Genomic DNA, 10,483 nt, shown 5'->3' on the forward strand with positions numbered 1-10,483 from the left:
GAATGTTTTCAGTTTGTGAATCCTAAGTCGAAACACAAGGAAGTTGAGGAAAAAATAAAAACATTGCAAAAATGTTTTTATGCTTGGCTGAGGTGAAAGGTTGGTTTATCAACCGAAAGCAAAATGCGACACAGTGCAATGGAAACCGCCTTGGTGAATAAATGACCAAACGTCCACTGAAGAGACTGAAAACAGCAGCAGACAGAAAAAAACAGATGTGTGTGGAGTGATAAAAACTGTTGCGTTCCTTAAACTAATACATGAAACAAACGGGAATGCCATATCTCCATCATGTTTTCTGCTTGACTGGCTCTCTGAATTGTCTCACATTGTTACGCCTTCTTCTTCTGCAGTGGTTTAATGGCCCCAAACTGGGGAATTAGCATTAATTATTTAGTGCTATTGCATTAATTTGTATTTTCTTTCACCAAATTTCTCAAAATTCTGTTAAAATTTTTGGACGAAAACCCGCCTAAGGTTACGTTAGCTTATCTTTTTATGAATGTCTCCTTCATGTTGTAGTTTGTCTCGGCTGTTTTGTTGCTGCTTCCTGTCTAATTCTCCGTGGACTGTAGATGAATTTAGTCCATAAATCTGGTTCTTCAGAGAACGTCAGAACTTCACTGACAGAGACAGAACGTCGCTGAATGTGAGATGCTTCTTATTAGGAAACTGATCAGGAGCTACAGTCTGTCAGATTGTCTGAAGATTCTCAGTCATGAAGGTCGTGGTACTTCTGAGAGTTATATATCAGCAACTACTCTCTCTAGGTTCTTTTTCTTTTTAAGAACAGAACCTCCAAAAAGTCAGTTGTCACAAAAAAAAAAAAAAAAAAAAACGTTATAGTTCTGGTTTAGGTTCCCTTTTTTAGTTTTAGTCTTACATCAGACTTCACAACGAATTATCATCACGAAATTAACACTTAACAGTTCAGAATGTGGATGAGTGAGTTAACTTGATTTGAAAGCCGATGATTTGACAAAAGCAGAATTTTATTCATAACTGCCCTAAAATGATCTAGAACTGTCTTCAGATGCACACGTCCTTCTACTCCAACCTTCAAAACTTCAACTTTCCAGGGGAATCCCAAACCTGGAGTTACTTTCTGCTACAAACCCTTTCACTGTAGTCGCCGTTAGAAACGTGATATCGTTTTGGATTTTAGAAGAAACACATCAAGATCTGTTGTTGCAATTCTCACAGTTTGATACTTACAACAAAGAGTTAAGCTCCTATACACAATAAAATAAAATCAGCAGACTTTACAAAAGAACCACTTCAAATTTAGTCAGCGATACCCTGAGAGCAAGACATAAATTTAGCTAGGTTTTTTTTTTTTTTTTTTTCCTGACTGTTCTCAGTCAAACCAAACCGAATCTATTTGACTTTTTTTTTTAAAGATTTTTCATTTACATTTGTAATTGCATCGTTGGCATAAATAGTAGACTTGGTATGAAACACGTGTTTCTACCTCTCTAGTCGTAGTTACATTGACATAAACAGGTGTAAATACCAAACATTCCTCCTTCACCCACAGAGCTGCCAACACACACACACACACACACACACACACACACACACGTTCATGATCATAAGTGAGCAATAACACAAGGAGAAGGAAACTGTTTTGGCAAAAACAAAAGAGTTTCCTTCCAGAAACCAGGGTAAACACTGGAAGTTCCAACATGAAGACACAGAAAATTTACTCTCACTTTACTTAAATAGCCACACACATGGAAAAACAGAAGAAACATCACAGTGACTTTGTGTGAGAGTTATCACAGACACTGATTTCAAACATTAGTTACAGCTGCTGAACAAAAGTGTCTGGGGTGTCCGTGTACGAGTTCAACAGTCACCTGCCAGCCAATCAGAAAGCAGGATTTTTCCTGCTACAGTATAAAATTCTCACTCACTCACTCACTCGGAGCAGCTGGTGCGTCGCTCTGAGGTCAGGTGAGGAGGCGTTTGGTATGAACACCTGTTGGTCTCTGAAGGGGCAGATTCACCAACCGGAAACCAACTTCAGCAGCCTCTCAGGAGTTGAGACGTTGAACTTCTGTGATCAACTTCAGACAGGGGAAGGGTCTGAAACAGAGGGTTTCATTTGTGTCACTTTCTGCTTTTCTTTTGTCTGTGTCGCTTTTCTTGTAACTTACGAGTGTAGTACACATACCGCGGCCATGTCATGAATAGTTTTTATCAACTAACTTAACAAAAAAAAGGCAGTAAATAGAAAACACCTGAATCGTGTTGCACTTTGGTTGTAGTAACACACTGAACACATCATACAGACAGAAGTAGTAGTCAGGGTCTAGTCAGGATGAGCTGATCCAGGAAAGACCTTGTAGCAGATCCTGAAAATCTTTGACAGTCTTCAGGCTACAGTGGTTCTCACCGACGTCTTGGGCGGCTGTACCTCATGAGGTAGAGCCTCGTTTGTTTGTTTTTGTTTTTTTGCATTTGCATTATGTAAAACACTTTCACCCTTGCATATGAAATGGGCTGTACAAATAAACTTGCCTTACATTTGTCGGACCCTCTTTCCGATCTTTTTCTCCCCTCATTTCCTGTCAACTCTCTACTGTTGCTTTCCAATAAAGGCATAGAAATGGCCATTTTATTCCACCCTGTATCATACATGTTGTATATCATATTGGTGCAGCTCTTCATTGAAGCTCTGTGATGTTCCATCAGATGCAGATTTTCTGTCTGCTGCATAATTTTACACAAATTTCTCCCAAAGTTCTGCCTGACAGATTTGGCATCTTTGGAAACTTTGAGATAAAAATTAAGATGAAGTTCTGTGAATTTGAACAAAGTTTAGCCAAACATCATAACTTCGAAGGGTTTGAGACACTGAGACGTGTTTAACTCATTCTCTTCTTTTTTTCTTTCTGGATAGAAACTGCTTGAAGCCGGCATCGAGGTGCCGGAGGCTGGGAAGAAGGGAGCAGGACTGCAGGAGGAGAACAAGAGTCTCAAAGATGAGATGAAGACCCTGAAGGAGGAGCTGGACACCACCAAGAAAGGTAAGGAGGACGAGACAAAAGTGAGGGGGATGTGGGATGTGGGCGTGTAGCTGCAGCTGCAGGTGAGAAGGTGAAACCTGACGTCGCTGACCCACGGTGTCGATTGTGCTTTCAGCTCTGCAGAAGTCAGACAGCGACGTTCAGGCAATGAAGAAACAGGCTGAGAACCTGACGGTGGAGTACGACAGACTGCTGGAAGAGCACAGCAAGCTGCTGGTAAAACACACACACACACACCTGTATCTGCTGGAGGCATCTGTGTGTTGGTAAAACACCTGTTGTAACCGTCTCGCACCAGACACTGGCAGAGTTCTACCCAGAACAGGGAACGATTCTGCTGCTCTGAACGCTCCACACTGGCAGCCAGTTAGTTAGGGAACAGATGTGCTGCAGCTGGTTGTTAAATTAACGGCCAAAACATCCCAGCGTCAGTGTCCCTCCGACAACAAACTGACAGTCGTGACATAAAACTAGAGTGTGGTTTGATCAGTAAGGAGACGTCTGGGTAAATGCTCCCCTCGCTTTGCAAATCTGGTCGGCTCACTGAAGTGCCGTCGGTTTGATCGTGTGGCTGTTTGCCGACCGAGGTCAAAATGTCTTCTGCTCAAAAAAGCAGACCGGTGACCGGTTTGATCCCGGGATGAATCCGGGCCTTTCCTCATTGTGACTGCTGCCCTGGAGCAGTTAACCCTTAAATCCATACCTGGGGTCAGTAGTGACCCGGGACCGTGTTACATTCTGTCTAAGCCTGTAACTCGTCTTAATAAATAGACACTGGGATGAAGAAGCCCGTTTGCTGTAGCTTATGGTCACAGGTTGGGGTCAGTGCAGAGCGGCAGGGTCTTTGTGGAGATTTGTCTGAGGCTGCTGATCCGGCTCAGACCGTTGCGCTGCACCTGAGACAACAGACAAGATTCATCCATGCGGCGGTCCCAAGAGAAGTCCGGAGGAGGGAATCTCCTAGTCGCCTCATCTGCCTCGACTCTGTTGTAAATGAGCAGATCCCGATCCGATTTCCCTCTCGGGAGGTCGGAAGATCTCAAACCTCGGCCTTCATCTCCTGGCGCCACAACTTCTAACAGAAACCAAACCGCTTGAGCTAAAAGACTCCCACGAAAACGCTTGACGCGCCACATCTGTCCGGCCACGCTCGACTGCTCAACGGTGGAGCGTCGTGCACTAGACACGCTGCAGTAACCACGAGCAGGTGACTGGGATTAGATGACTGTGCCGACTGATTTAGCTTTGAGTCAGTCTGAGAAGTTACAGCAGGCGTGAAGAGGTGAGAAAGTAAAACCTGAATTACACCGGGCTGAACTGAAACATACGTATAAATAATGATAACAGAAAACTATTTGTGTGCGTTGTTTTTAACAGTACACTCTGAGAATGTTACGGGCCATTTGATTTAACTGCGTGGCTTCATCTGCCTTATACAAGCGCAGGGTGTTCGGACGAACGTCTCCCATTTTCAGACCGTCTCTCCTGAAGACGGTGAGAGACAGAAATAGTTGTGTGAAGAAATTCAAACCCGGCCCACTGTCTAACCTACACATAGCTGACCAATCACTGAGTGGGGTGTCTGCTTCAGAAACATGGGGGTTGGGGGTTCTGGAGCTGTCGGACATGCGGTTCTGATGGGGTCCAGTCTGGGTTGTGCTGGGTGTGAACGGGATGTTGCTGAAAATCAGCACAAAGACGTGAACGTACTTCATCCTGTGTGACCATGAAGGACGGGAGCGAAGACGCGATACGTTTTATAAGTAAAACGCACACTTGCCTGTAAAGGTGTGTACGTACACATGATTTGGATCTGATTCCTGCTTCAGTTTTGGATCCGGTTCACTGACTTGAGAACCTGTCAAATCTTTTATTTCTCATAGAGCTGCAAGGATTTGGAAATGAATCAACAATCGAGTGGCAGCCATTTTGATCATCGATTAATCGTTTTTTAAGAAAATGTTTCCGCTTCTCAAACACAAATATTTTCTGGTTTCTGTCGTCTTTCTTTCTGTGGCGGGAGACTGAGCGTCTTTCAGCTCAGGACTTTCACCAGCTCAGTTTATTTTTCAGGTGCTGCTTTTTTAAATTTTTCATTAATGAATGAATTTATTTTTGTTTGTTTGGTCTTGGAAAACAATGCAACATCTTCTTGTCCTGCCCTGTTCTCTGCCTGCAGGCAGTTTGTTTTCATTGCCCTGTTCTCTGCCTGCAGGCGAGCAGCGATAAGAAATCAGACTGAGAAGGGGAGAGACCGTTTCCGGCTTCTGTCATCTTCATCTTCCTCAACTTCGCCGTCCTCAACACACGGTCTGCAGCTTCTGTATCCACCTTGCCGTCCTGCTCAGCGATATGATGTCACTTCCTTTGGGTCAGCTGACGCCGACGGGCTGTGATTGGTTAATTAGACCGTCGTCAGCTGTTAAACTCTTCAGCCTCTGTCACTGTTGGAGTTTCTTAATTTTTTGTCTTTCGTACTGAAGAGTTGTTTTGTTTTTTTGTTTCCTTTTCACTTTGATTTGAGCCTTTTTTTTTTTTCCCCACTTTGCTGTTTTAGAGGAATTAAACAGTTAAACAGTGTTTTCTTCTTAAAATTTGACCTGAATTTAAATCATGTGTTCTGCTGTTCACTCCATAATAAGACGGCTGAGATTCATGTTTTTCACAATCTGGGTTCAAATTAGGGTTAAAAAGTCTCCAAACAGAAAAAAGTCACGCGGTGAATGTAAGGTTGTAAATTTATCCCGAATGCGTCTGTGGCATTTTTGAATTAAACGAAATCCCCTAATTTCTTGCTGTAAAGTGTGATCAGGACCTTCATGAATGTTTGGAGCCGCGGCTGGACGACGGCCCGGCCTCAAAGTGTGCGTCACTTTGTACGAGCAGAAGAAAAGATCAGCATCTTTTTGACACGTTTTCTGTTCTGAGTTGGATCAATCATTTACTTGAAAATTGTTAAGAGATTAAAGTTAAGATCCCGATTTTACAGTCCTGTGACCTTTGCAGATCATTATTCACCCACACAGCGAAGTAAAGGATTAGAGCAGAAACTGTGACCAGAAGAAACGCTGTCTTCTGCCGGTGCTCTGCGATCAGTCTTTGTTGCCAGGCGTAATAAACACGCTCCACGTCCACATCTGTTGGTTGGTTCGGTGGGGATTTCTGTTTCTGCTCAGAAGTGAACAGTGAAGTTTTGGGTTTAACGGCTGGTTGTTCTGAGATTCGCTCTGTGCTGAGAGAACAGGCGACTCTGTCTGTTCCTGGGCCTCGTCCACCTGAAACCATCCTCGCCCATTTCCAGCTGCATTTTCCCCAGATGTCAGCGCAGTTTGGCAAACGTTTGAGAATTTGTTGCTACTCAGTTTCTCCGACCAACTCCCGAGGTTCCTGTAAAGACATTAGAGAGCGTCTGTTTCCTGAGGAGCAGATATCTTGGCACTGAGAGCCTCTCAGGCCACGCCGATGTTTGCCACCGGTTGCTGGTTTAGAAAGAAGCACGCGTGGCGTTTGTGTGTGAACAGACGTGCAGCTGTAAAGGACTTCAACGTGTCGCATTAGCAGGAGTTAAATTCCCTCAGACGTAGAAAACTCAGCCGTGAACATGAGCGAGCGGGTGAAAAGGTTTCCAGAGGGGCATTGCTACCTGGTCTGGAACCGGTTGGCGTCATTTCAGCCTGTCCCTCCTTTTTGGCAGCATAGTAAAGGAGCTTTGTATTGTTCCCATGGTGATTGGACATTATTTAGGCATCATGTTACCCTCCTCTATAATAAAGTGGAAAACGTCTGTGGCTTTGAAAGGTGAAAGGTCTCGGTGGGAATTCTGTTTTTCTAAGTTACTTTTGCCCTCCTCCCCATGGGCAGAGTGGACACCTGCCCCGAAGCCCCCAGGGTCCCTGTGTGGCAGTCAGCTAGTGGTCATTTAACCGCAACTTCGTTTGGGAACACGCGGCACGAAAAGCACATTAAAGCTGTAAGGGCCCCCGGCACAAGCTACACTTTGTCCTTCCCTCCGATCCGGATCCGTGGAGGAAGGACTCCAGCAGAAGCTCAGACTGCTGGAGCTGCTGCCAGACTTCGGCATTTCTTCACAGGAAATGCAGAAACGCAAATGCTTGAGAAACAAAACTGCCCACGAGGTCGTTCAGAGGCTTCGTTCACTCCAACTGCCCGACGTTTTTTTATGAACGGGGTATCTGCAGGTCTTCGATCCTTAAAAAGCAATGATTTTGTTCTCCTGAAAAAAGTCTTCACATCACTTCACCACGGTGTTAAATCTTGAGCTGCAGTAAACACTGTGCTGCTACAGTAGCTGGAAGACCACCAGCTCAGAACCGACAGGTCGGGATTTTAGCTAAAACATTAACATTAACTTTAACTTCAATAAATTCTCATTTTTAATTGTGGGGACACAATTAAAAGTGTTGAGATGACAAAATTATCGTTGTCTAAGAAATGTGATACAAGTAATAATTCTCGGCCATAATGACCCGTGGGCGGGAAATCCTGTCGGTCTGGCCAGACTCTTCCCCATATCTAGGTGGTATTTAGAAGAAGTCTTAAATTCCACCTGCAGAAATCCGGTTCAGATCTTGTTCAGTGAGAGAAGTTTCCAGAAATCCCTCTGAATGTGTCAGTTGGCAGCCGCATGTCGACCACGGTGGAGGTAGTGGGCCTGTTTGATTGTACTTATATTGGGACTCAGTCGACGTTGGTCACATTCCTGTCTTGCATGATGAAGCTTTAAGACGAACACTTTTGTGACACTTGGGTGATTTTGTTTGTTTCAGTCATTTTTTTCTCGTAGCTCAGAAATGAACGCAAACTTTTCCCAGTTTGTTACAGATCACTCTTTTCACGGGATTTGGTGACAACAGGAAAAACCTTTGGAATCATTTAGATCCCGGGACTAGGAGCCATTCCTTTTATTCTTATGCGGGGTTATTATACTTTTTTTTGTTTTTTTTGTACGTAGGTTTTATGATGTGATTTCTGGTTAATTCAGTTACAGCTTGAAGAAACACTGACGGGAACGTCGCTGCTTAAAAGTGATGATGCACAGAAAACTTAGACCTAAAAATCTTGTTTCATCACCTTTAATTTGCTCAGATTCAACATATTTGTCCGTGTATCGAGTGACAACTGCATGTTTTGTCTAAAATGTTTTCAAGGTTAAATGTTCAATGAACTGACCAGAGGTTCAGACAAAAACATTCAGACCAAATCTCATTCTAACATTTCTGTGTTTAAACACTTTTCTTCCCGTTACAGCGGCTCTTTTCTTCTGTATTTTATTTTCACATATGTTGAAGACAGTAAACTTGTACTGATAGTTGTGTTAAACTCTAGAGGGTGCTGTTTGCAGGTATTATGGGATTTCTGAGGCGAACTGTATCTGGACTCATCACAGTCCAGGTGCAGAGCGCTGAAATAAACCACCAAAGGAGCATCTACACAGTCTACAGGCGTCTTCTTTCGGTCTGTTTCCCAGTTAATGAGTTGGTTTTGTGACACGAGTGCATCGTGGATGTTTCGTAGAGTTTTAACCAGAGAACATGAAATCAGGAAAACGGGGCCTACCTAAGGAAAAAGGACTTAGTCTACAGAGGCTGAAAACTCTTCTCTCTCGTGATCAGGATTTATTGATCTTGTTTTTGCTGTTGTCCCAAAGGTAATGAGACATTTAAGTTATCAATAAATGATTATCTCCGTTCAGCGTTAATACGAGTTGTTACTTATGACGAGATGTGTATGGAAGGACAAGTTTAAAATTAAAATCACTAACTTCTAAACTCCCACCTTTCAGACGCGCCTGTTAAATGGTCCCTTGTCTGAAGAAACTTCCCAGTCGGGTTTTTACCAAAGTCACCACAGTCTGTAACGTTTGTAATGTGAAGACAGCAGCAGCCCAGAGCGAAGTACGTGCAGAGATCATGTGCTTCCTGTTCTGCCTTCACTGAAATCAAATTTATCACTTCTACTCTTCTCAGAAAATAAAATCAGTCGAATAAACCAGGAACTACTGTGGATGAGTTCATTTTACACCGTAGAGAAATTCTTCTGATATCAGATCAGGTTAAACCACTCGCAGTGCAGGGAAAATTATGACTACCCAGGAAAACTGCAGCCTGAAATCAAAACGCATTGAAAAATATTTATCCCCCTTTTTCCACATTTTGCCTTTCAACGTTCAAGTAACAGAAAAGTCAGCAGTTCTGAAAATGAATGGAAACCTTTAGTAACAGGTTGGAACAGTGATCGGTCCCCTGGTTTAATACGTGGCAGCCACTTTCTGCTTTGATCACGGCCATCAGTCCTGGAAACGTCTCCGCCAGCTTTGTGGTGCTAGACTGGGAAATATTTGCCCTTTTTTTTTTTTTCTTTTTCTTTTTCTCTTTTTCTTTTCCTTGCAGAATTGTTCGAGATCAATCGAGTTTCGTGGTGAGCAGTGATGGACCGCTCTCTTCAAGTCCATCCACTGATACTCGGTCAGAGATTGGGGATTTTGGTCTGGGCTTTGGCCTGAAACCACCACCTTGTGATGTTTGGTAGATTGTCCTGCTGTTCTCCAGCACCCTCCCTCTGAGGACCAGCTGAGGACCACCGAGCCTTGTGTCTCTTTGTGTGACGTAGCTGTCGTGTCTGACTCGAGACCAAACCAAAAATGAACGAGACCAGGTCAAAACTCAGTATGTGGCTCGACTCGCACTTTATCTGTTTCTTTCTCTCCTGCTCTCTGTGCTCACATATACATATATAAATGAATGCCGCTGGATTCCCAATGAAGCTTTTCTCATTTACATGTTTTTCTGTTTCTGTTTTCAGACAACGGAACAAGTATGAAACAGCGACTGACACGTGGCCCATTGAGACGACATGTTAACCAGCAGTCACTTCCAGGCCATTTCCAAGCTGCTGCTCTGCTGCTGAAATCCTGGTTTTAAAACCAAGACGTCGCCTGACAGAATCACCAGACACATGAGTTAAAGACGACGGCTGAGCTGAGATTTCAGGTGTATTTACCTGTAAAATGATCAGTCAGAGAGAAAGTTGGAAGCTCATTCACGTCTGTCAGCTGCCGTGAGGTCAGTTGAATGAGACGCATAGAGAGGTTTGTCTGGAGGGAAAGACCAACCTCACGCTCACGGGTCAATACTGACGACTCTCTTCTACAGAAAGTAACTAAGGTTTGTCCAGAAAGTCCCTGGATTTGTCGCTAGATGCTTTTATTTAGAAAAGTCGCTAAAAGGTTCTGTAAAAAAGCCGGTAAATCTGGCGACAAAGCTGCCAAGTTGGCAACACTGCCTGTAAACGTCCCCTGATGATGCAATAGAAACTGTCTGTGCAGAATTATTTTGAAAGAGCAACGACCAATGGGGGAAACTCCAACAGTCAGTCAGTCGAGGACATTCCCGTTTCTAGGGCTGGGCCCCGCTGTTGCAGTCCAGCGAAAA

The 10,483-nt window shown here is 43.8% G+C and overlaps 1 long non-coding RNA gene across 1 annotated transcript; it reads left to right on the plus strand.

Moving 5' to 3' along the window:
- The first annotated feature begins 2,886 nt into the window (after positions 1-2,886).
- LOC120787931 lies at positions 2,887-8,489 on the plus strand. Its single transcript, XR_005707116.1, has 3 exons — positions 2,887-3,032; positions 3,148-3,248; positions 5,248-8,489. It is a non-coding gene; the product is annotated as an uncharacterized LOC120787931 (long non-coding RNA).
- The last annotated feature ends 1,994 nt before the right edge of the window (positions 8,490-10,483 follow it).

This window comes from Xiphias gladius, unplaced genomic scaffold (genome assembly GCF_016859285.1).
Source record: "Xiphias gladius isolate SHS-SW01 ecotype Sanya breed wild unplaced genomic scaffold, ASM1685928v1 HiC_scaffold_85, whole genome shotgun sequence".
NCBI lineage: Eukaryota > Metazoa > Chordata > Actinopteri > Istiophoriformes > Xiphiidae > Xiphias > Xiphias gladius.